Source organism: Calidris pugnax, unplaced genomic scaffold, assembly GCF_001431845.1.
Source record: "Calidris pugnax isolate Ruff unplaced genomic scaffold, ASM143184v1 scaffold28, whole genome shotgun sequence".
NCBI classification, from domain to species: domain Eukaryota; kingdom Metazoa; phylum Chordata; class Aves; order Charadriiformes; family Scolopacidae; genus Calidris; species Calidris pugnax.
The window spans coordinates 390,391-417,065 of record NW_015090842.1 but is presented as its reverse complement, the minus strand read 5'-3'; the positions used below and the strand labels follow the sequence as shown (position 1 = coordinate 417,065).

Here is a 26,675-nt window from a genome sequence, read left to right as displayed (position 1 = left end):
TATATGGTTATGATTTTAAATTGCAAACAGGAGGCTACTTGGCTTTGCATGGTAAGCATTGTCTGGCAGCGGATGGGCTCCTCTGATCTCCCCGAGCTTTGGATTGCTGCTGTGAGATTGTGTCACAACTAGTCATTAATTATTTCATCAAAAGCTTATTTTTCTCATTTCCTCATCATTATTTCCACCTAGTTTCTTATAAATTGAATCCAGCTATTGGCAAGCCTTGTTTCTCCCCTAAGTGGGGTCCGGGCTTTGCAGAGAAAAACATTGGCCTTAGAAGAAATGTATTGTAGATATATATAGTTCATGTGTGCATATGTGTACATACACTGAGGAGAAATTACTGTATATGTGTATAAACATTGCTCTCACCCTCCTTGTCTTCCCATTTACTCTGGAAGCAGATTCTCTTTCTTCCTACCTGTTAATAGATAGAAATATTGTCATCCTCACCATGGGAATGAGTAAGCAAGGAAAAGCAGGAAGGCAGAAGAAGGTGAGTACAGCTATCAGGAGAGTCTGACAGTACCTCCGCCTCCTTGGGAGACACTGATTTTTAAAAAGTGCCACAATATTCCTGGAAAAATGGAGACCCTTCTTGGTAATGCCAGCCCTGATAGACAAAACAGGATAGCACCAATCATGGGAGCTGGGAGTACCAACCCAAAGAAGTCAGGGAGGAGGGAGGCAGCCAAAAGGTCTAGAAGGGAGGTTCAGAAAGCTCTCCTGTCCCCAGCCACCAAGATGCTCCATCCCCTCAGGGAACAAAATCAGCCTCATAAGCACATCGTGAGTGACAAGGCGTGACATGGAGGGTACAGGGCTGCAATGGGCCGGAGGTGAGGGTAATGCCCAGGAGAGGCTCCCCAGGCAGCCCCAGCAACCCCATGGCTTGGCCACTAACCCAGAAGAGCAACAAGGGCTGTCAGACAGAGCTGCTGCTGCCACCCCTCCGCAGCCGGGAGCTGGACCAGCAACACCCGCAGCAATGTGCTCTACCTACGCAAGAGCCGTCTCGGTGAAGAGCCCAGCTGGCTTTGGGAAACTGAGTCTTCTCCTCACAATGTGTTCGGCATGTTGTGCGCAACGCGAGGAGGAATGTCAGCAAGATCCCTTCCCTGCCTGACTCAGCAATGGCGCCGTGATAAGCACGGTTTGTCCTGCAGCTTGTGCTAAAGAACGCAGGACTCACCACAAGGACTCCAACTCTTTCACAACACGAGAGCACAAGAACACAAGAGGAGCCACACTGGGCCAGGCCAAAGGTCCATCTCGCTCCTGTCTCCAACAGTGGGCAAAAGCAAAATGCCTGGGGAAAAGTATGAGCACAGGGTAAGCACATACAATATTTCCCCTGGGTGCTCTCCCAGCTGCCAACCATCTCCAGATTAGAAATTTCTGGAGCCAAGTATGTTTTTATGTACTTGGAGCTCTGTGAGCTGCCCTGGGTTGTGTCCTTCAACAGTCCTTGTGCTTCCCATAATCCTTGTGCTCTCTCAAGACTTATTCTTTCTGTTCTCTTACTTATTTGCCCTCCAGATACTCTTCACCCTCCTCATGCTGGATGGATGCCCCTCCATACCATTCATCTGAATTTTCCACCCTCAGTCTCACGCGCTCCTCCTTTCTTCTCTGTCTTTCAAAGCCCAAAGCTCAAAGTCACCTATTGGGACTGTCCACCACTTGAAAGTTGATACAAACTCTTACAGCTTTTTAGTCCCAGGATACACATATTGTCCCATGTTTCCTCACCCTTACTGGTTCCTTCTGACCCTTCATTTTTGCTGTTCTCTGTCCAGGGCTGGTGCCCCTCTCTGAGGGCTCTGAGGTTGTCTATGCTCCCCCAAAATCTCTGTGGATTATTGGAATTTCCCCACGATTTTTTGGCTTATTTGTAGCAGAGAAATTTGTTGAGAAGTGATGGACCAATTTTCTGTTGCTATCACCTTGTATGACCAAGGTTAGGCCATGGAGTCAGGCCATCCACTCCTGAACTAGGTGGATTAAATGTACATTAGATTTCTGCAAAGTGTGAAAAAGACAAAAGCCTTTCCAGAAATTGCCACTCAAACTTCTTTGGCTGCTGAGAAAGACCCATTAAACCATCTGCAAGCCCTCATTGGCAAAGACCCCGTTCTGAGGGGGCACTACATGTAGTGGCCCAATCTAACTAATTCGGAAGTGACAGTGAGGAGACACGTCCCTGAGACCTGCACCACGTGGCTCCTTCCCAGAAGCAGCAAGTCATTGTCAGAGCTACGACAGTCAGGGGAGGAGTCCGTGTGAGAGATCACAGCTGTCCCTTTTGGGAAGGCGGTGTCCATACTTCATCCTGGACTTCCCCGGCGATGAGTCACCTCTCCGAGAAGGCTGTTCCCAGGAGTGCAGTAGGTTCAAAGAACAGCTCTTGCACCCATGGCGGTGAGTCAAGACTCTGCTCTCTATGCTTTCTGCTGGATTGTCATTCACATTGTCACACAGAGCTCACTGCTGCTCTGCCTGGGGAGCAAAACTACCGGGGCTCCCTTACCAGGGCTGCAGGCTTTGGGACAGCACTTCCTTCTGGGGAAGGTGAACTGATGTGGTGAATCAAAGGAAGGCTGTACTTCCTCTCACCCCTCATTCCTGGTGGAAAGGGAGGAGGTCAGGGAAGGTCATGTCACTCTCTCCTCACCAGCAATCAAAGTGAAGGACTGATCCTCATGGGCTCTGGGCAGACTTTTTCCCCATCCACATGCTCCACAGATACTCATCATAAAGAGTTAATTTCTTGTCTGGCCTCTAATTTCAAAGGTTAAAGTCCGTTGCTCACAGAAATGATGCACTCTGGGCAGGGTTCCTGAATTTCTTGTCTGGCCTCTAATTTCAAAGGTTAAAGTCCGTTGCTCACAGAAATGATGCACTCTGGGCACTCTGGGCACTCAGCACCTCCACGTTCCCCTGTGACACTCAGGTGTAGAGACGGTGTCTGCGTACCTGCAGGGAGCATGTCCCGATGTCCACCAGCCTCCTCACAGCCAGTAAGTGCAGATCATCTCCAGGGCTGCTCCTGTGAGCACCACTGTGGTGCCCTGCCAGAAGATACCTGCATTTAGACAAGCAAATAGTGAGGTGAGCCTTGTCTTGCTGCACATGCAAAGAAAAGAGAGGACGTAGAAAAGCCTGTAGCTTAACCCTGGCTGCCCATCCCAAGGAGCTGGCACAGGAGCCATGGCAGCACTGCTGGTGTCAAGGCTCTGCCAAGTGGCAACGGGAGAAACCCAACATCTTCTAGCCCCGCAGCACATCGTGACTTCAAAAACCACCCCGAGCAGATGATCGGCTGCAAAACGGTCCAAAGATGGAATTAGCTCCTCCACTAGAAGGAGCACACAAAGCACAGAGGAAAGCTATTATCAACATAAACAGAGTCTTATTTTGGCTTTTCCAGTTGCTGGCCATTTGTGTCTGGTGTGAAGTCATTGTCCTGCAACTAACAGCAGGCGCATGCATGCACGACATTATCAAAGCAGAAGGAGATGTTGTCATGCTCCACTGGAATTAGAAATATTGCCAGGAAGAGGAAAGAGTATTTTTAAATATGGTGTTGCTACATCCCGACGTCTCTGCAGAGCAGGAAAATGTTTTAAGAATTCTTACTTAACATCTTTATCAGTGTATAAGCAAAATAAGATTTTTTTATAGCTAAGATTTTCCTGTGCAAAAATTTGGAATAAAAAAGGATAGTTAAAATGCTGCTAATGTAAATATGTAAATCAGCCATTGGTTGGAAAGGTTTCACTCAGCTCAGGGCAAAAAAGCTATTACACCATTACCCTCCACCCATGGTTTTCTTCTACCTGTTCTTTTAAATCATTCATGAGTTTAAAACGATAGTCAATATTTTTAATAGTTGTTATATAAAGACTGTGAGTTCTGAGGGGCAGGGTCCACTTTGTTCCCCTCAACATCTCACAGGAGAAGGTTGTGCCCTGGCTCTGCCCCCAGCCAGCCCCCGGTGCTGCAGCTCAGAGGCAGCCTCAGGGCTGGCACCCGCTGCCCGCAGCCCTGACAAGCTCTGCGCAGAGGACAGGCTGGCAGTGACAGCAAAAATGGGCAGTTTTGTAGCAAACCCAGAGATTGACGCCATGTCTTCTGGAGCAGCAGCACATGATGGAAACACTACACATCCGTGTGACTGCCCGCTGCGCCGGAATGCAGGCACCCATCGCCTCAGTGTGCTGGGCTCCATCTGAAACACGTAAGCACTGATGGCAGCATCCTCTCGCTCTCCCTGTGTCAGAACCAACACCGGGAGGATGGCATGGCTCTGCCTCCCCCCGGGCGTGTCGGAGACTGCGCAGCACCGCGTTCTGCTCAGGAAGACCCAAGCCTCAGCGTGACACAGGTTATGTCCTTATGGAGGTAACATGGCTATACACAGCACATGGATTTAATCTTCAACAATCTGGCCAGTTTAATGGTAATTATTCCCTGTAAGAGCTTTGTACTGAAACAGTCACACCCCTAGACCAGCCCGGCTCGGATGAGCAGTCGATGCTGGCAGCCTGTCTCAGAGGTCCTTTTGGTCACAGACCATTTTCTCTGGGTGCTCACCCTTCTGCTGCTCCATCCAATGCACCCCGGACACCCCTGAGCCCCAGCTCAGAGCTCTCAGCGACCACCAAAGAACAAACACGAGAGCCGTGGCAGAGCCTCTGCCGCGTTTCGATCCCGAACCCAGACTGCAGCTGGGGGAAGAGCTGCTGGAGCCCCCGGGTGCCCCACACCCACCCGTGGGGCTGGGCTGTTGGCACCCCCGCAGCTTCTCCCAGCGCTGGCACCTCTGCTGCACCCAGTTCCGAGTTTTTGACATTAAAGCCCAACTGGGTCTTTCCCTCCCTTTTGCGTGTGCCTCGTGGGCACCAACATGCAGCCGCACGCCTGACGGAGGGGAGCGTAGGGGAGATAAAAATTAGTAAAAAGCTAGAGCTCCTCTAGGAAAAGCACACAGAAACCAGACAGCTAAAGGGACCTCACGATGCCAGTGCTGTTTCTGAGACAACTCATTTGAAAGCAAAAGTGGAATAATATATTTAAACGGAGACAGAATTACACAATTAGGAGGGGCTGGGATACTACCCAGTTGACAGAGTCAGCGATAGAAGAGAGCCTTAACCATGCATCAAGAGAGGAACTGGACACATTTTTGGAAACGGAGCAAACTGAGGCATAAAGCCACTGGCCAAGGTTAAATGAGCTGGAAAAGAACGTGATTTATATGTCCTGGACTGATAAGGGCAGGTCTTGCTGGGCTTTCAGGGCAGACTTTCCCCATTTGTTAGTGTTCCTGCACTGCTTGCGTGTTCAGTTCATATTGACGAGATTAAATGTAACGGCTTTGGAAGTGTGAAGTCATGATTGCTTTGAAACGCTCAATCAATGGGATAAATCCAGATTGCCTTCCCCGAAGCCAGTAGGGAAAGGCTGGACGTAAACCAGTTTGGCAAAAGTCAGTATTCAGCCTTTGATAACACAACATAACACAAGGCTGTTTAGCTTAAGCAAAGGTAGCAATTTGAGCTCTTGAGAATATATTGCTCATATCAGAGAAGGGGTACTCTACTCTTTCTTCCCCTACCATTAAATATTTTCCTGATGCAATATTCAGTGGCAAACAAAGTACATCTGGGCTGAAACGCAAGCGGAGGTTTTGCAGCCCCCATGGGTTCAGCATCTCTGAAAAGTCAGCGCTGTGCAAATGTACAATCTCAACAGGGAAATAAGGATGAAGCATCCTGAAGAGGAGACCAGCTCTTCCCTGGCTCACATCTAAACGTGTCCATGCAAGCACGTGGATCCTGTCCACCAACACCACCTTCTACGTGGAAACTGAAATCCTTGAATCAAGGGGAGGGAGGAGGCGTATGGGGGGTGTCTTCCCTCCACACTTGGTAACAAGAATGAAAAGTTACGTCAGGCTTTCTCAGAAGCTAATCTGTGGCTTTCAGGCCAACGTGGGTTGTTGCCAATGACAATCTGCTTTCTGCCCCATCAGGTCACAGAGATCAGGTGGGGGCAGAGGGAGTGCATGTATCAGCCCAATGAGACACAGATGAGCTCTCTGTCCCCTGCCTCCTTCCCCTTCAGCTGGCGTCTCTCTGTCCTGAGCCTGGGGGGGAAGTAACCCTTTGAAAAACAAACTCCAGATGTACTCACGGCCGGCTGCTGGCCACCCCTGGCAGCTGTGGTGCTTCCTGGACAGCCAGGAGAGGAGAGGACTGTGTGACACGCGGGGTGATTGCGGGAGGCCAGACAGACAAGATAGCGCTGTGACAGCCCTGCTGATAGCGCATCGATCTCCCCGCCGCCGCAGGGCAGGGCTCAGGCACCCACTCTCTCCTCCTGGATCACTGTCCTGATGTGCAGACGCTTACAAAAGGTCTAAGGACAGAGGCCACCACAGTGGAGGCCACTCGGGAGCCTGCTGGGGAGGTGGGTGGCATTGGAATGGCCAGCCTTGCTCCAGGGGGGTGCTGTGGGCTCCCTCGGGCTGAGAGTCCTCCCTGCTGGGTGGGCTGCTCTGCAGAACCCACTGAGATGGACGCAGGAGCTGTTCTGCCAGAAGGCAGCATCAGACAAGAGGCACCTACTGACACAAAATGTTGTGTAGCATGTAAGATCTGCATCCTGGCTCCTGGAGTCACAAAAGAGGAGATAGGCGAGAGCTGCACAGGATGAATCTCACCTCCTCAGCCCGGGAGCCTGGCCATGCTGCCAGCACACTGGGGCAGGAGGTCCACCTACAGCTGCCGGTTAGCTCTGGGGCTCTCCAAGGACATTCTGGCCATCAGACTTGCACAGCATAATCTTTCCCAGTCTCTCCCCAAAGCCTGAGAGACTTTGGCCTGATTGGGCTTTGGATCAAGCCCAGAAGGTATGAGGGCTCCAGCAGAAGATGGCTGGGACTAAAGCTGCTCAAACAACCCTAAAGCCAAGCTGATAAAGGAACTTTTATGACATAGTCCCCATTCTATAAATGAAGCAAGAGACAAGAGGAGATAACAGATTAGAGAAGATAAACCCTCTACCGTCCTCCACCAGTCCATGATACTGATCATACCAACCTCCAACTGGCTTCAGCCCAAGGTGCTCAGGCCCTGCAGGGCTGAGGCCTCAGGTACAGCATCTGGAGAAGCATCACAAACTGAATATCCATCTCCTGCTTGTGGCCACCATTCCTGAATTATAAACACAACTTCCCTCCCAATGAAACACTGAGCAGATAATGACAGCCTTAAACAAAACTGTTGCAATAAACCTCTGAAGTACAACAGTTTGCAATCTGGTACTGTGAGCAGAGAGAGGAAAGCGAGACCGTGCGGTGTCCTGAAGGCACATGGACAGGTAATGGCTGCAGAAACCTCAGAAGCAAAAACTGCTACCACCACCCAGGATTAGACTCTGATGCTAACGATCATAGAATCATAGGATTGCCTAGGTTGGAAGGGACCTTTAAGATTATCCAGTCCAAACATCAACCTAACTGATAAAAACCATCACTAAACCAAGTCACCAAGCACCCTGTCAACCCGTCTTTTAAATACCTCCAGGGATGGTGCCTCTACCACTTCCCTGGGCAGCCCATAATGTAGAATCACAACTGCATTAGCAGAATCGCACGACTGTACCACAGAACTCAGCTCAAGAAGCAGTTTGTAACTAACAGTGCATGCTGACAGCAAACTGACCGAGTCCTCTCATCTTCATGACTCTGGCCCACGCAGTGACCCAGCTAAGCCAGGTGAGCACTGGCTGCGCTCCCAGCTGGGCAGGTCTTTGGCACCTGACTGAAGACATTCTGCATTTCCTGACTTGTTCTTACTTTCCATACATCTTGGAAGAGACACCTATATATAATAAGGTACATTTCCCTCTCTATCTTAAAACAAAAGCAACCAAACACAAAGTGGCTTCTGGCCAGGACTTTCTTCAAAACATCTGCTCTGCAGCTCCTTCAGGCTCCGTGCCCTGTGAAACCAGATTTTAATGAAAAAGGAAGGGAAGAGGAAGCAAAATCACCTGTGGCTTTGCTTCTGAAGAACTGGATGGCTGCGTTAGGCTTGGCTTAGCCTGGCTCTGAGCGCAGGTGTTACTACAGAGAATGTGGTGCTTGTCTGATCCCTGCAGATTCAGGGCAATGACTGCATGGTCTGATGGGAGGCTATCACAAGCCAGTTGATAAAGTTCATGCAGCATAAAATCCTCTTTAAGTTGCCACATTTTGAATGTATATGCTATGCAGCATAAATGTGTTACTGGCTCTCATTGCTCCTGCAGGTACCGCTGAGTCAAGTCGTAGCCGACGTGAATTTGAAAATGTCAAGAATTAGCACATTGAAGATATTAACTGCCAAACATTTCAGAAATTTGAGTTTCACTAAATCTTAGCACTAAATCCTCTTATATAACCTAAAGAACAGATCTCTTTTTGTGTTTAAAGCGCGCTGGGCATTGTCTGCCAGCTGCCGCTATCTGCCTGCTGTGGTCGGTAACCGTAAGTGCGGGGGCCATTTTGAAACCAGAAGAGATTAAAGACGAGAAGAGGAAGTCCAACAACTTGAAGATGCTATCATCAATCCACAGCTGGCCGGGGGCAGGAAGCGAGCAGAGATGGCACACAGAACACACAGCCTCTACGGCAGAACAACACCAACTAAAGGCTGGAGAAATGGCAGGGACTATTTCTCTGTGGGCATTGCCATTGCTCTGGGCTGCTCCTCTGCCAAAGAGGAGCACACACATCAAGCGCGGGCTCTCTCCGGTGCAGTCCAGGCACAGTTTGTCTCACAGCACAGATGCTTTCACAGCTGGTTAAAAAGGGAGCAGGGCAGAGTACGAATGAAGAACAGTGATCTGCACGGGAACTGGAGGGTCAAACCTCGTTCCCATGAGCGTCAGGGCTTTGTACTGGCCACAGTGTAAGGGAACTTGGGTCCCGAGTTTAATTATAGTGGATGAAATGCAAAACAAGACACAGCTTCTCATGCACAGCTTGCAGGGGAACATAATGTTATCATCACCTCAGGAGCCTGCGTGCAGTGGGAAAGCTGCCGTTAGGAGAAAGGCCATTTCAGGCCAGACATGAAAGAGCCAGATGTGGGCCAACAGAGGAGGCTCTGGGATGGCAGCCGTGAGGGATACGCCAACCCACCAGAGCCACCCTTTCAGCAGAGCTGCCTCGCTCCTCGCTGGCGGTGATGCCCCTCAGGACCCGCAGGAGCAGGGCTGCTGGCCCAGGTGGGGTATCCCCTGCTCCTGGACCACGGCGTGGTGGCAGCCAGCGGCACGTCCCCCTGCCATCCCTGCTGGGCTGCCCAGAGAAAAGCGTCCCACAAAGAGCCTACGATGGTTTTCAACTCCTGGTGACCCCTGACGGCCAGCGCAGACGGGAAGAGCCCCCGAGCCTGGGAGGAGCAGGGCGCCCGGGCCGGTGCCAGGCACAGGAAAGGGAAAGGAAGGCATTACGCCCCGACATGCAGCCCGTGGAGCTGGGCCAGCTCCAGGGATCTGACCCACAGCTCATTAAACACTTCACAGGGCAGCCTGAATCTCTTTTTATGTTCTGTTAATGCCATGAAGTAAATTGTACCTGTAATACATTTGCATGTGTAGCTTGCATCAGGTTGGATTAAGGTATAGAAAGCTTCTTAAGCACAAAAGTGCCCATTGTAAGAGTGCTGTCATTAATGACACTGTACTCATTTAGAGCAGAGTTCAGCCACAGCCTACCTAGCGTCACTGCAGGGAAATCAAAGTGGGCACATTCAGCCTCAGCGCTAATACTCAATATCTGCACCAGTGAGGTAATTACAATAATCCCTTAATTACTGGCATCGGGAGAGTTTGAGGAAAACCTGCCTGGCAAACAAGCTCACTCTATAAAAACAAAAGTTCACAGGCCTGAGAAAAGCTGAAAATATTCAAGTGAATGGTTATATCAGCACAAATAAAAGATAATCAAAGGGGGAGACAAGCGAGAAGAAAAACTAGAATCTGTATTTTACAGCTGACTTTCTTGTCTTTGCTGCCTGCTTCCCATGGCCCTTTCCAGCAGAAACACAGGATCCATGTCACACACTTCTCTGAGGTCCCTGGGTGCCCCAGCCCTTCTCCATCCTGGCAGGGCACCTCTGGGGAGGCTGTGCCCGGGGGAGCACCGGGCGGACGCCCCGGGGCTGACCCTGAGCCCGGGCTGTCCCCACCAGCGCTGGGTGCTGCGCAGCGAGCGGGCACCGGGCCGTCCCCCCGGCGTGAGGTGCCGAAAGGAAGCCCAGAGAGACTAGATAAAAACGGAAAGGAAGTGAACAGCACCAGATGCAATTAATTTCGCCGAGGGGTAGCCTGTGCCCAAGCAGCCCGTGCCGAGCGAGGGGCTGTGCCGGGCCCTGTGGCCTCGCCAGCGCCGTGGGGACAGTGACTCACCACCTGCTTCCTGCCCTCTGCCCGTCCCCTGCGAGCACCCCGGCCGGCCGTGCCCGTTGCCCTCACCATCAGCCGCTCAGCATGGCCTGGCCACCGACCCAAAGGGGCAGGGAGCCTCCTGGCAACGGGGCAAAGCCCCATCACAGCGTGGGGACCAGCTCCCCGGGACTGCCATCACCCACACTTGGCTCGGGGAGGTGAGGGGTGCCCTGGGTGTCACCTTATGTAGGTGGTGACGCTGGAGTGGAAGCACGTAAGTCACAGCCCAGGCAAACTCCCAGGAACAGGCTTGGTCAGAGGAGAGGAAGGGTCTCAGATACATCCCCAAGACATGAATCTGCTTTTGAAAGTTTTACAAAATGGGAGTTCTCCCACAATTTGGTGTCTCAGGACACCGGGGTGTTTTGCTCACATCGAAGTTTCCCCCTTTGATTGATACAACAGACAGCCGCAGACTGTGACTCCAGCAGGAGCTGGGTCTGTCTCCTCTTCCTCAGAGTTCCAAACATGCCGATGGGGAACATCCCACGCCGGACTGCACGGAAAACGAATGCCGGGCTCCGGCTCCACAAGCCATGCACTCGGGGCTGTTTACTAACAACAAATCCCAAACACAGCACAGCACACGCTGTACTCAATCTACAAACCACGGCAAAGTTACTGATGCAAATTTGTTAAAATGGAATAAAATCGGTCAAGCAAAGCCCTGAACAAACTCTGCCCCACCAATCTTCCCTCGAGAGGACGGCGCTCATTCCTCATTTTCAGAGTCTTTGGCCCTTTTCAGTTGCATCCGCAACTTTTAGCCTGGTTAATATCAACTCATCCAAAAATTCACAGGCAGTTTTGCCTTTGTTTTAATTGCTAGAGGCATAGACAAGGCTGTATTGGGGTCCAGGCACGTGTTAATCAATTAGCTGAGAATTACAGTACGCTAATTGGGAGACCTGTGAAATAATACCAGGGAATATGACAGAGCTGTGGGGGAATATTAATTTTATGAAGGAAAAACTCAGTATATACCACCACTGCCACAGTCCATACCTTCAGTATGGATTTCCCACTACAGACCAGTGCCAGTATGCAGGGAGTCTGTTTCTCAGCGAGGAGGTACTGGGGGAGACAGAAATGACCTGGTAGAAACTTCTAGTATTAAACCAAAACACGGAGCCCGGCATCCTCTGTGACTCACACTCTGCGAGCAGAGTTGCAGTTGCACACAACGCTTTGCTGCAAATTGCCTTGTTCTGCGATTGTAAAAATGAAAATAAACACTTGAAGAACTGTTCCCATATTCACTCTTCTAACAGCAAATATCAGGCCAAGTTTATCAGCTCTAATGACTCCAGCAAAGCTACCCCCCCACTAAATCTGGCTTGCTGACCTTTGCGCCGCTTTAAATTTGGAGTAGATGTTATTAGTCGTGGAGACTGAGCCAGACAGGGCAGGCACGTGCTGTGCAGCTTCCCCACAAGAGTTCTGCTGATACAACACAATCCTGACCTGCGAAACCTCTGCTGCTCCTACAGTCTGCCTTACAGAGAAACTGGTGCTCCTGCGACACCGGACCCAACTGTTCTGCCACAATGAGCACAGCTCTCCAAGGAATTACACCAAACATCCTTCGTGGACAATCCAAAGCAGCCACGGATTCTGCTGTGGGTCTAAAAGAAAACCAAACCTAATTAAATCTGCAGGGCAAAAAGCACCCCCATCATTCCCACCAGAAGCCTGATTTTCAGGCTTCACCAAAGACCTCTCCAAATCTAGGCAAAGCTACCCAAAACTGAGCAAGCCCCACCTGGCTAACAGTATTCTGGAATGCTCCAGTAAGCTGGTGGAGGAGATAAGATGAAAGCAAAATATTTTCATGACGGTTCATTAAAAGTGTGCCTATCGGGAAAGATGCGCGTATGCTGCAGTGCAGAAAGACACTGACAAAATTGTTGGAATCAATCTTGCCATTTTTTGTGCCTTTGCTGTATTCTTGGTCTCTGACTTGCCCTCAAGCTTAATAACAAAGTGATTCTATATAATGGGTGGACGAGACAATTGCATGTATGTGCTTTGCTTAATTGCTGTTTGCATGCTGTGGTCGATCATGCAATAACAATGAATCCATTATAATTAAATCTGGGAATTATTAATTGATTCCATTTACACATACTGTCGTCTTCCATAGGAGCTGCAGGAATCTGTTCTCTTTAATGAAATTGCACTAGAAATCTTGGGGTTGTTTGAAACCATGTAAGGCAGAGATTTACCTGTGGTAGCTGTTCCTAGTGGAGATTAGGTGATTAATTTTGTGTATAAATAAAGGCTCAAATGTGCATTGTAATCATTAGATTTGTTTGGCTTTTTAATGTACAAAATTAAGGACTTAACTTGTTTACTGCTAACTATAGATCGGTTTGTGTGGAGATGTTTATAATGAAACTCAGCAGCAAGGGAGCAATATAAAAACCAAGGAACTGGAACCCATCTCAGGAATAGAAGTTCAGTATTGTCCTAATAATTACGCTGGCAGCTGTATTTGCATGAAACCATGCTTTTTCTGTAGTACTCAATTAAGGTTATTCAGCTGCCTTGATGTGTTTAGAAACAAAACCACTGGCATCCAAATAAGGCTAATAACAAAAATGCAATATGATGTTTCCCATTTCCAGCAAAGGGTAAGGGAGCAGATGTTCCTTATGTTGCCATGTTTCACCAGCACAGGGGGGAGCTGAGAAAGTTTGCAATTCATAGTGACAGTGCCATTAAACTAATGTAGTGCAGAATGTGCGCCATGGAGGCATGCAGCTCCCAACAATCTGTTTGGGCAGGGAGGAGAGGATGGGGAGAACTACGGCTGACCTTCCAGGTCAACCAACAAAACATTCTTCTGGCCTCTCTTCCCACATTGCACAGAGCAATTGACGGCTCTGTGGGGCTGCTGAGGGTGCTCCAGGCTCTTCGCCTTGTCTGGACACCCAGCCTGGGCTGTGGGCGTTCAGGATCCAAAGGAGAGGGTGGCATCACCCCAGCTCACAGGTGGATGCAGAGTGGCACAGGCAGCCCTGCTCCTGCAGCCAGGGAGCCAGGCCATGGGAGAGGGTGCCCGGTGGAGACAAACAGCCGCCCTGGGCTGTAAGGCCATCTCTGGATCTCCACAGGCAGCACATCTGTCCGTCCGTGCCAGGACATGGCCCTGCCCGGGCGCGGGATGGACCAACACAAGGTGGCAGTGCGCTCAGAAGGTTGTCACGGCTTCTCCCCCGGGATCCTCCACAGCCAGGGTGGCTGCTGCTGCGCGCCCACCTTGGCACGGCCCAGCCACGCCATGGCCAGGGCACAGCCAGGGCCCTGTGCCCCGGTGTCCCCTGGGCGCAGGGTGCCACTGGGCCAGCTGGCAAGGCAGGGAGCTCTGAGGGACGACAGGTCTTCCCTGGGACGTGCCTGCTCCCTGGCCCTGTGGCTGCAGGGACGGACCCTGACGAGCCCAGGGGGCTGACGGGATGGGGAGCAGCCTCTGCTTTTCAAGGCTGTTCATTCCTCCACAGAACCCTCATGGTGGCGGGTATTTGCAATATGTTGGTCACACACAGGGACACGAGTAGAAGGCACGGAGCAAAGCCCCCCTGATTTGGCCCTTGCAGGCACTGCCCCCGGCCCCAGCAAGGCTCCGGATGCTCCTGGAAGCTCCGCCATGGGACAGGCATTCAGGGCCAGGGTCACAGCACCGCTGTGCCCAAGAGGGGCTGGAGCACAGTGGGACAACTAACCCTGGGCCCCAGGACTGCCCGCGCTCCCCAAGGAACACCCAGGTCCTGTCGGAGCCTCCCTCCGTGGCCCCCAGTGAGAGCTGGGCAGGGGGAGCCTCTCCCGCTGGGAACTCGGGAAGGAGCTGAGCAAACCGTGGAGCAAACACGTTCCCCAGGGAGATCTCCCCTCCTGAACTTAAGTCACACCAATGTCCCGGGGACCTAAACCCAAGAGCAAAACCTCATACTACGCAGGTACACGGTGTGGGGAGGGGGACAAAGGACCCCCGGCTGCACCCACACCCTCGAAAGCCTCTGCCAGGGTCGGGGTCAGGGCTCAGCTGTCACCACGGGGCCAGGCTGGGTGCTGGGCTGGGATGGCTGCGGGATGACACAACATCAAATGAAGGTTAGATCTCCAGCGAGGCAGATGCCATCGGGGCCACCAGCCGAGGAGGAGACACAAAGACACCGGTGGCCGCCAAAGTAAAGCATCCAATGGCCCCGACACTGGTTTCCCTTCCCGGGGAGGGCCGCGAGCCCACGCCACCCAGGCAGGCAGGTTGTGCTCCAGCTCCTCCCCAGCGATCACCACCAGGACAGCGGGTCCCCAGCGCTCTGCAGGACCCAGACCCTCTCACAGATCTGGAGTATTTTCACTGACCTTCCTCCAAATGTGTCTCGCCTTGGCTCACAAAGCCAAAGTAAATAAATAAATAGACTAACAAGCAGAAATGCCTTTACCGGACATTATTCTGGGCTGATTGGTTGTGAAACTTTACTCAAAACCCCAAAACCACAAAAACTGCCAGTTTTCCAAGCCCTGTGTTTTTCATAGCTCTCATAGCATTCCGAATAGTTTGCATTATTTCAAACATAGAATAAATATACATTTAAACTGGTTGGACTATTGACAGAGCAGGGGAAAAAAAAAAAATATAAGGGCACTTAACTCCTTGTTCTGTTTCTTTTTCCCATGAAGTGAAGTAAGAATTAAGACTACTGTAATGGCTCTGAGCGTGGTGATGGGCTAACATTGGAGAACGTGGGGTAAACCCCACGTTCTCCAACGTTAGCCCATCACCACGCTTCAGCTGAGCTCAGAAAAACACCCTGGACTGCAGCCACCCCTGGTTTATGAAGGGAGCTGTGTAAAGAGAGGTACGGCAGCCAGAACTGGTGGCCCAAGGCGGTGGTGAGGAGTCCGGACCATCAGCTCCCAGGCATTCGACACACTGCCTGGCAATCACAAAAGGCTACTCGAGGACAGATGCCTGGGAAGGGAAAACCCGTCTGCTCTACCTGGAGATCCTGCTCTCACCAGTAACCTCATACAGTTATTCAAATAGGAACGTCTGGGCAGCTGAAGTGTCATACGCGATTAAATCTCTGCAACAAATTATGTTAATATTGCTACTTCAAGAACACAAATTAATTAAAAAGTTACAAAATGTAGGCATGGAAATCATGTTGTCTAGAACCTGTATAGACAGTTTCCCTTTTCATACATTAGCTGCATTAATTACTGAAGCTGCAAGACAATGAGAACCCTTGTCAAGTGAGGTGTTAGAGGCTTGAAGAGTCTCCACTGAGTAACTCCCTCCCAGTACTCTTCATGCACGCAAGCGTGATAAAGGATAATAAAAGTATCATGCCCATACTTCTTACATTAATTGTAAGTTTAAGATTATTTAAATTAAAGAGTTTTGCTGAAAAAAACAAGATCAGTTTAACTTTCAGCACTTGCTCTCTTCCTTGGGTAGCGGTTGTGCTGTTCTCTGGTTATGGGCAATGCAAATGGATGGATTTTTTTCAGCTTCACATTAGTTTCTGACCTGTTTCATCCACTTGCCTAAACAATACTCTTAAGAGATGGAAAGTCAACGGCATTTGAGCGGTTGCTTAAAACCAGGAATTTACTTTAGTGCTGTCTGGATAAGGGAGTGCTTTCCTGAAATGGGGTCTTGGTCCAAGTTTCACTTCTAGTGAAAAAATGCTTTATTTAAAGCAGCAATAATTGAACTGTGGAAAGTAAATGCAAACAACTTCAGTGAAGCCTCAGTTTCTGCTTTTTAAACAGCAACAAAAGAAAATCCCTTTCACCATCAGTTGAATGTACCTGGTACCAGCACCCTGGTCCTAGAACCACCCCGGTCTCCCCACGCCAGCCCCTCGGAGGGGACACACAGGCACCTCCACGGGGGGACCCAGAGACCCCCGGCAGTGGCACGGACCCTGCGCCCCCTGCTCAGGTGCCTCCTGTGCCCCCGCGGGACAAGGGCCCCAAAGAGTCCTCCGAAACCAGTGGAGCTGCAGCCAAGGGAACATCCAGGGCTGCTTCCAGCTGAAGAGCCAAATGCCTTCGGGACTGCCTGGGTTTCATACAGAGCATGCAACCAGAAGTCTTTTATTTATTTCTTTGTTCTTCTGAGCTGAGGGAGGGATGCCATTTTTCTTTTTCTGCTGCTGCAACACAGTCACCTATTAAAGTTATGGTTGTGCTCGTTCCTGGAATTTGTAATGGACGGTAATTGTGCCTGGAACAGTAAAATTGCTCTCAGCCAGGCTCTAGCTTTGCTGCGATGCATTCCCTACTGTCACCCAAATCCCGGGATAATAATGAGGCTGAGCTGCTTTTATCACAGACAATAAAAACTGAATACACAGTATTGCCGAGAAACAAAGTAGAACACTTCCCGTCGGACTATCAAAATGTAATACATATGCATTAATGCAAAAAAACCAAAGTACTTGGTGATTAATTTGAACATTAATTAAACCCGGTATTAAGATACATCTATGTGGTGCTGGAAATTAATGTTAGGTCCCCGCATCTCTCTGATTTCATTGAGAAATTACAGCAGCTCAGCAGCTCTGGAAAACATCACAGGCCTGCAGAGAGATCTGCATTGCATTAGTGAGTGTCATGATGCTCCGAGTAAATCAACTGCTCCAGGACCATCCCTGATCACCACTCCAGAAGCCCAGTGTCCATTGAATATGTACAAGGCTACAAAGGCACTGATCCTAAATACACTTCCGTCCTTATTTCTAGAGATTAGATTATTCATTTCTGCATCTTTACAATGACTTTGCTGACACTAATCTCAATTTTAGCTGCAGAGCTTTTGGGCCCAGGATTCGGGATGACCACCAAACGAAGTCTGGCTAAGTCTCGGCTGAAAATTTTAGTTTCTCAGATCTTTCCTTCTATGAGCTAATGGTATTTAATTGGGCATTTGCACAAAGTGGAATAAGAGTGTGGGCGAGCTGGAAGTTAATTGTATTTTTTAAAACATTTTGACATCTTCATCAAAGGCTGGGTGCAACCATCAACACATAGTATTACAGACTACAAATGGTAGGAAGTAGTAATTCCCCAGTGCTAATAGATGCAAGCAGAATGGGCAGCTCAGAGGGTGAAACACTGCCTACCTCAGTGTGATACTAACTTTAGCAACCATCCTCCCAGAAAAAAATAACTGAAAAAAAGGTTTGACAATGCTTCCACCTGTGCTTGGCTTAGCAACTGCAAGAGGAATCCACACTGCCCTCCACCTCACCTGGGGTTCGCAGCACTCCTGATGCTCTCACTGTAACGTGTCAGGGCTCTTCTTTCCCCAGGTCATTTTGGGAATGAATGTACTTACATAATTCCCATCTAAGCCTATTACAATGGGCTGTAATAGAAACAATGGTGAAATGGCTTTGAAACGATGATGAATTGGGCATGTGGCACACGAATGTGTGCTTCATCAGCGAGCGCCTTGTGGACACTCTGTGTGTCTCTGAGACAACTCTTACCCATAGTCCATCGTTACCCTTTCCAGCAGAAGACCTCTTCTGCTGAGCCACCATCCCCCTCACCCCAGGCCCCTGCTCTTCTCCATTTTATGGCAATTCTGTTTGCCGGTTCTGTTCCCAGCCATTTTTACCCCACATTTAAAAATAGGAAGGACCCTGATCAGGGGCCACTGCTGTTACTTGGTGGCTGTGTCAAAGCTTCCTACCATGGCGTGTCTCAACAGCAGGACACGCATTGCAACAGCGCAGAGCGGTGGCTTAGGGCCAATCAACTGCTGCGATTGCGCTGCTGAGCCCAGCTGCCCTCGCTTTTCCCCATGAGGAAACCTTCCAGAGGCCCTCAGCCACGTTTCATAACCTTTTCTGGTTTTACATGTCAGACTCCTCTTGCTCACTTGCACCTTCCCCTGCACAAGTTCCCCCTGGAGCCTCCGGGAGACGCTGACGGGGGCAGCAGAGAAGCCAAGTCCCCTCCTTAGCGGGGACTGTCGGTCAAGGGCAGGTGAAGGGAACCATGCTCAGGACACTGATGGGACCCCTTCAGTTCACCAGGGAACCAGTTCAAAGCTCCGAGAGAACGCTGCCCAGCCTCCCCAATTTCTGTACAGGGACTGCACAGCCAGAACAGACAAACCAGCCTGGGCTGTGTTGACAGCAGGCTCCTTCCAAAGCTGTGGTTGAGAGCCAAGATGCTGCCTTTGCCTTCTCAGGAACCCTAAAACAAGGTAATCTATGTACAGTACTAAATAATGAATTTTAAAAGTGTGTATTAAACTGTTCGTAAGCAATTGAATCCTAATAGAATTAACCTTCCAATACCTTGATACCCTACCAGCAAAAACCCAGTAGCAACAGACTTCTAAAATGGAAAAAGCTGAGAAAAGGAATCAGCCCTGGTAAAGCAGGAAGAAACTGAAAATCCATCTTTCACACAGGCCATATCTATTAATCATCTGGATATAGCAAAAATCCCTCATCCTCTTCATTCGCTCGTGCTATGACCAATGAGAAATTTGGTAACAGGACCCAAAATACGATGTCAGGCAACAGATAGCACATTGCTATGGTACACTGATGTAATGTGAACGTGCCTGGGTTCTATAGCTGGAGATACTGGGAGACAAATGTGGCCCTCGCTTCTGTCCCCACTCATCCTGACACCCCACATCAACCAGCCTGGAGCAGGTATTCAGAAGCCCTGGTTTGCAGTGCACGCTGTAGCCTATAATCCCAGGGATCCTGCCAGGCAGTGCTCTGCGCCTGCCAAAGGCCAATTAAAAAACTGGAAATACTGCTTTTTTTTTTTTCCTTCCCCAAATCAAGCCCAAGGCAAAATGAGTTTCTTTGCCAGATGCTTTCAGCTCCCTGTGGATTAGCTTCCCAGACGGGGGTAACCAGATGCTTTATACCTGTTTCCAAACTGGCATTAAAGGTGTGGCCTCTGGTTTTCGGTTTTTCAACCTGTCAGGTCTCTCTCAAACTTTGGAGGTGGCACACTGCTGAGCAGCCACAGAGAAGCCTGTCAGGCACCCCCCAGGTCTCGATGTCATTGGGCCACTGGTGGCCCTGGCCGTGCGCGGCACTCCCCGCTGTGGTGCTGGTGACACAGCCCTCCAGATGAAGGGATGCACAGACAGACTGACCCAACACCCCACTGCAGTGGCTGCTGTCACAGCCATCCTCACACACAATGCCATGCTGTGCTGGGAAACGCACTGCCACACCGTGGGGAGAGCCAGTGCCCTGGCACAGGAGATCCACAAACGCTTCCTCTCTGCATCACACCACAACAAACTGCTGGAAATATTTAGGAGCTGCTGAGGCACACGCACTATGTACACACAGGGATGCCTCAGCAACACTGGGAGTTCCCTGCAAGCCAGGGACAAGGTAGAAGACGCAAGAGGTTGGAGTCTTAGGAAAGCAATTTCAGGGAGATAATACCTCCTCAAACGTGCTGGCCAAAGCTCTGGTAGGAAGTGGGGGCACATGAGGTGCTGGGGCAGCTGGGTTTGGGCAATGGTCTGAGCTGCTGCTGCTGAGGAGGAACCGCACAGCAGCACGGTGTACACCCCTTGACAGGACCCACAGACACTTCCAGCCTCTTGCATGATCAGTTGGGGTTCTCCCAGTTCACCGGGACCTTCCCCTCAACCATTAGACCTGGAAGGAGTTCATCCCACGGCTTTAGACTACAGTTGCTTACTTGTTATTTATTATTGTTTGTATTATGGTAGCCTCAAACGGCCCAAACATAGAAGGGTACCACAGGGTTCAGCCCTGATGAAAAGCAGATGAGGAGCCAGACCCTGCCTCCAGGAATGAAATGCAGAAAGCTGATGTAGCAACGCAGCAAGGCTTTTGTGTGGTTTCCTTCTCACTACCCTGTCTCTTGCTTCCTAGGGGATGTAGGAGACAGAGCCCTGCTACTACTTTATAGTATTACTATTAAGAAGACCTGTTCTCAAGGCAGTAAAAACCAGAGGCAGCTCCTGTCTCCTTCGGCAAAAGCCAAGCCCCCGCAGCCCTGTCACATCCAGGGTAACCCCTGCATCACCAACGGGGATTGCCATGCCCATAGGACAGCTGCTCCTGCACAGATAAAATGAGAAGCATAAAGATCTGGCTCTAATTATCATCTACCCACAGTTGCCTTGTTTGTCCCAGGTGTCCAACTTCACACTTCAGCCATTCTGAGGGCAGGAGATTTTTACCAAAGCCCTGTTCACAACAAGGTGGTTGGATTTATGCTGGGGAATGTGTACAATGTTCCTCCTCCCCACGAAGTGGCTGGAGAGATCTTGCTCAACCACAGCACCGAGCACCGTACCTCGCTGCTCAACAGAAGCCAAGCTCGAGAGGTTTCAGCAAACAGAAGTGCACAGTTCAGGAAATTCGGAGCCTGCTAAAAGCAAGGATTGCAATGGAAAATCTTTTGCAACCCTAACTCTTGCTGTTTCTAGAGAGATAAGCAGAGGATAGCCAAACTGAAATCCAGCTGAAACATCTGGACTAATTCTTCTGCTAAATGTCCCATAGAATTTTTATTAAAAACACAGCCAGTGCTCTCCACAGCCAAGACAATATAAAAGCAGTGCGAGGCTATTGACTCCAGCCACCTACAGAACCAGTAACGCCACCTCCCCCAGCGCACCCAGGGCTTTCCCACTCAGATCAGAGCCAGCCCTGTGTACCTGCTTCATCCTGGCCAGAGCGTATCAGACATCTGACTTAATGCTGATTTTAATAACATATCAAACCCTCTTTTTTTGTTTTTTTGGACAGAGGCAGAGACCGTCCTAAATAATACATTTTTTTAAACTACCAGCGTTAATAACATAAATACAGAAGTGACAAATGCACTTGTAATTGCACAGCTAGTTTGTGGTATTGGCATAGCAGAAAATGTTTCAAGCCTATAATACTGTCAGTAAGAATTACTTTAGGTAACATCTTGGGATCAGTTACTTCCTCTAAAATTGGAAATTGCTGAAATTACTCCAATTACCAGAGCTCTCTGGGAACAGTATATACACATACCACTTGTCCTCTGTGCTGTTTGGGAATATTTTAACTAATAGCAAATTATGGACTCTCCATAACTGGCTATCATTATTTCAGAGACAGCTTTTCATCTAAATCTGATTAAAAGACCATTTTTGTTTCCCACGTTTAGAGAATACAGCAGATGTGGATCTGAATGCTGTTACATTTGCTAATAGATGCAGGACACATGGTTGTGTGGTATTAATAAAGATTTGGGCCAAGATTTTTAAAAATAGGAGCCTAATTTTAAGATTCCACCATCCATATTTAGTGTTGGAAATGAACAACCTTTTTTCACAGAGCTCCAGCAGCTCCTATTGAAATCAGTGGGTGTCAGAGCTTTTGGAAGTTGAACCATTAATTCAAGAATCCCAAGGGGTAGTTAAGAGCCAAATTTTCATCTCCTTGTGTTTGAAAATCTGGGGATAAGATTCTGTGTGTAGCAAAATTCCCATTCACTTCAATGGAGTCAGGATTTTTCTCTGATCTGGAGCTGGTTTTGAGAAAACCAGGTTACCCTGAGAGATACAACCCGAAGTGAGAGACACGGGTAGTTCCAGCACAACAAAAGCAGGGGGCCATCCCAGAGATGCCAGGAATTTTTTAGAGTAACTACTGCTACATTAGGTATTATTTTTTTTCACAGTTCTAACAGACTTGGTAGTATATTTATTGCTTTTTATTTTCTGGTGTTTGGAGCATTCTTACACGCTCAGAAGTCACAGACAATTTTCACCTGGGGGAGGACACGCTCATGCTGTGCACACGCTATCGTGCTAAGGTGCAGAGTACTGCAGACTTCTCACGAGCTCCTCCTCAGCTCCAATGACTCTTACGTATCACGGGCGCTTTCGGGGACTGGGAATGCAGTTCACGTGGTCTCAGAGCGTAACCCATTTTTCTCTAATTACTGTTACTGAACGTCCCCCAAAATACCTTTCTAGGAAGCATTCCTGCAGCTACCATTGGCAGGAAGAGGGGCTTCTCAGCAGCAGAAGAGCAGGGGAAGGGAGATGCAGGACCCAGAGCTGGTGCCTGCCCGTAGCTGGGTCCCTCTTAGTGCCCTTGGGACACCCCTGGGCCCAGCTCTGCTCCCAGCTGCTGCCAGGACGCCTCTCACACACGCACGTCCCTGCGGATGCCAGGCTCTGGAGAGTGGGGCAGACCCACTCCCTGCCTGTGTCATCGCACCCCGAGCTGCACCCTCGGGCTCCAGCGGGTGAATCATGCCAGCCTGGAACCCGGTTCTTCAGGGCAGATAACGCTGTAGCTCGGATTTTTTAATAAACAAGGCTAGGCTTGAGCTTCCTCTGGGTGAAACCACACAGGGCCTCTTTCAGTTTCAGGAGGTGAGAACCAAAACGATACTCTGCCTCCAAACAAAAGCTCGCTTTTATCAATTTCCAGGATTTTCCTAATGCCAATGTTGTGGTTCTCATTTTTCCACAAAAACATTGCTAATAATGGAGCCATCTCTTGAAAAGTTCCAGGATTTATAGCAACTGGCAGTGTGTTCAATACGTAATTGTTTTTTGGAACAATCATAATCTTATTAGTTGCCAGTCTCCCCCACCAAGATAAATTTAAAGCAAATCAATCTGCTGACACTTCCTGATAATTCTGGCGATTCCAACCTTCACATTCAGCAGTTGCACCGAGCGTATACCTTCAGGGCGTGAAGCCCTAAGGCTTCCAGTTAAATAGTTAATTACTAGCAGCGAACAAAGACCATTCACCAGCATAAACCCTGACTTTGTCCAATTAGTATTACAGGAAGATATTGAAGCAACTTTGTCAACAAGTTCAAGCGAAGATTTCATGGAATGATCTGGATGGGTAACAACCACCAGAACATCATCAGCGGAGGGAGTTATTTCATACTGCTTCTAACAAGAAATATGTTGTATCCCCTGAACTTCTTCCCTGGGTCCTGTGGTGATAGCATGAGGTTTCAAATCATAAATTATCTACACTTGGGGACCGGTCAAGGTTTTGAGTTATATGGCTACATTTACAAAGCATCCCTGCTCAGTGCTAGCTGGATTTATTTCTTTTAGCAAAAACTCAACTGGTCTGGCTGGGTATCAAATGCTGAATAACTATTTCTATTCTTGAAATTCTAATCTTTGGGAGAAGAAAAATCTTGTAATCAAAAGTCCTGTTTACCCAATAACATTAGATTACTAATGATACTGTCAGCGATCGCTGACGGTGACAAACTATTGTTTTGGCAGCGCAGTCACACACCCCCGGACGCAGACCTGATGGAAGCTGCAGCCACTTGTCTGGTTGCAGAATCTGCCCCTCCGAGTGCAGTGCACACATGAATGCATGAACTGCAAGCACAAATGTGAAGGCCAGATGCGACCAGGACACTCGGAGGACTTGTCCTGCAGCACTGGCCGTGCCCAGGGCTCACCCCGTGGGTACCGGCGATCCCCGCTCACCACCGTGACAGCCACAGTGCGTCCAATAAATCAGTGGGGCCTGACTAGCACAGAGAGCCAGGTCCCGTCTCACAGGGCATCACAGACCACTCAAGAGACTCACAGGTGAGTCAAAACCAGGGTTAACCTCTACCAAACGGCTGCGTCCAACCTGGACCACAGGGATTTCCCCCAAGGCTTCCCGGCGGTTGCTGCTCAGCTTATCTGGCCACTCGGTAACCCCTGCTCAGCTGCACAGCTCTGCAATGGACACACAGCATCTGGTTTGTGTTACGTGTGAGACACGCCTCGTCAGCGCCCGAGCCAGAGGATGCGCTGGTGAGTGGCTCGGGAAGGAGGGCTCCGTGTCCTCCGCTGGTGGCTCTGGCAGCACGTGAAGCGCTCTGGCTGGAGAGACTGTGGTCACCGTGGTTTGCAGTGAGCACTTTCTGGCTGGAATTCATGGCTACAGCTCACTAAAGAGGAGACCGTGTGAGAGTTTCACAAGCAGGAGGCGTCACCTCCTCGGCCATCCTGGATCCCCTTCTGCTGGGGAGCAGGAGACAGCGTGTCTGGCAGAGCCGACAGCATTCTGCAAAACCACTGAGGGCTGGTGGTGGTGAGGAGAAAATGGCCTGATTTTGAATTACCTGATCCATTCTGAGCAGAATTTGACTCTCTTTCTTTTTTCCCCCTAGCTAAATTAAAGCTACTGCTCCCTGTAGGTACTCTGGCAAGAGATACCTATGAGAGCTGTTGAAACTAAAAGACACCTAAAGATAAACAGGTATAAAATATCCATGAATATATTTGGGCTATAAAGTGAAGGAAAGCCTGTGGTCATGAAAGAATGAGAGCCAGAACAGGATTCTAGGAAGAAAAGGGGGAAGAAAAAGCTCACCTCAGACGCGAGTAGTATCAGACACAGTTGCCTGCAGAAGCTGGAAACCAGACTTGAAGAGTTTTCCCACCAGTACAACCCACAGGAGATGGTAAATAGGCAGTGCCCAGCCTCGGCTCACCTTTTACCTACACAATTCAGCATTAGAACCTGGATTTTGAGCACTCAAAAACTTAACTGAGTTTCCTTGGCAGAGATGAACTCACTGAAACACTCTGTTCGTTGTATAAATAACACTGGAGCAAATCAATCCTGAGCTAAGCACCGGCAACGATTGCTGAGGTTTAGGTAGATCTTTTACGAAGTGTCACACTTCAGGAATTAGTAGTTAAAAACACTGTTTACATTTCAAGACAAAATACAGAGGAGGAATTAATCTCTATCCATATTCTTATCCACTTAAGCGAGCGATGACAGACGCTGTATAAACATCAACACGTGTGATGAAGGGAGCAGGTTGTGGCTGGGAGCAGTGACTGTGCCAAAAGGTCTCCCACAGCCCGGGGGGCGCGGGGGGCTGCCTGGACAGAGCGGTCCCTGTCACCATCCGGTGCCTGCGTTTGCCCCCGAGGCACCTGTGCTGTTCGGCGGCGACACTGTTTACATTTCAAGACAAAATACAGAGGAGGAATTAATCTCTATCCATATTCTTATCCACTTAAGCGAGCGATGACAGACGCTGTATAAACATCAACACGTGTGATGAAGGGAGCAGGTTGTGGCTGGGAGCAGTGACTGTGCCAAAAGGTCTCCCACAGCCCGGGGGGCGCGGGGGGCTGCCTGGACAGAGCGGTCCCTGTCACCATCCGGTGCCTGCGTTTGCCCCCGAGGCACCTGTGCTGTTTGCCGGCGGCAGCACTCGCAGCCGCGTGAGCCGAGACACACAGCCAGGGTGCGGGGGGCTGCACCCCAAGATGTGGTGAACCACGACTCGGTGCTCAAAGGAGCTTTGCTTCGGAGGCCGTGCAGCTAAACCCCGCTTGTGAATGAGAACATTCACCGCCTCCCTCTCCCGTCAGGTATTTTGCCCTCTGTTACACGTCCCATGCTAATTATAGAACTATCTGAAGGGCTTTCTAAGTGATAATGACTGTAAAACACAGTTCCGTGTTGCAATTACGTTTCCTCTTTCTGTCCTGTGAGGCTAAAGATTAACTGATTTCATCCTAAAATGCCATTTTTTTGATAACTTCATAATGTTTCCTAATCTCTGACTAACTTCCAACTGATGAGTTAACTACTGTGAAACAGGTAACACAAAACCACCCTGATGAACTCCTCCTCAGCAAAAGCAGCAAGTGAGACAGACGGGGAATAGCACACACGAACAGCTCGGGGTCACCAGCACTCACATGGACACCGGACTCAGTTCTGGGCTAGTTTTGATTATAGGAATACTTCACATTGGTTTTCATGACTCCTAACATAGTTCAATGGTTTAATATTTCAAAACTTTCACGCTAACATTTTTGGAATCAAATCTTTCATTTTCATTTGAAAACATTTTACCAAGGGGAAAAAAAAAGCTATATAAGAAATATTTTAAAATATAAAGGGTTGATATCTAAACGAAACCCAAATGCTTTTTTCTTTGCAAAACACATCCACATCTAGGTTGTCTCAGATTTGGCACACTTGCTTTCAGCATTTTGATATTTTCAGAATGAGAATGTTGATTTCTGGGCAGGAAGTTGGCATCCGGATTTTAGGAGCCAGTGACACACACAAGCCAACCATGGGATGCTCTGCACACATATTTCATCCCTAAGTTTTGTCTCTCAGATGCTT

At 49.4% G+C, this 26,675-nt stretch overlaps 1 long non-coding RNA gene across 2 annotated transcripts in view; it reads right to left on the bottom strand.

Annotated features, from left to right (window-relative positions):
* The window catches only part of LOC106888101, a 141,253-nt gene that overhangs the window by 24,044 nt on the left and 90,534 nt on the right, over nt 1-26,675 (bottom strand). For both annotated transcript variants that reach the window (XR_001412037.1, XR_001412038.1), the window contains exon 2: nt 2,980-3,088. This is a non-coding gene — a long non-coding RNA (uncharacterized LOC106888101). The remainder of the gene's footprint in view (nt 1-2,979; nt 3,089-26,675) is intronic.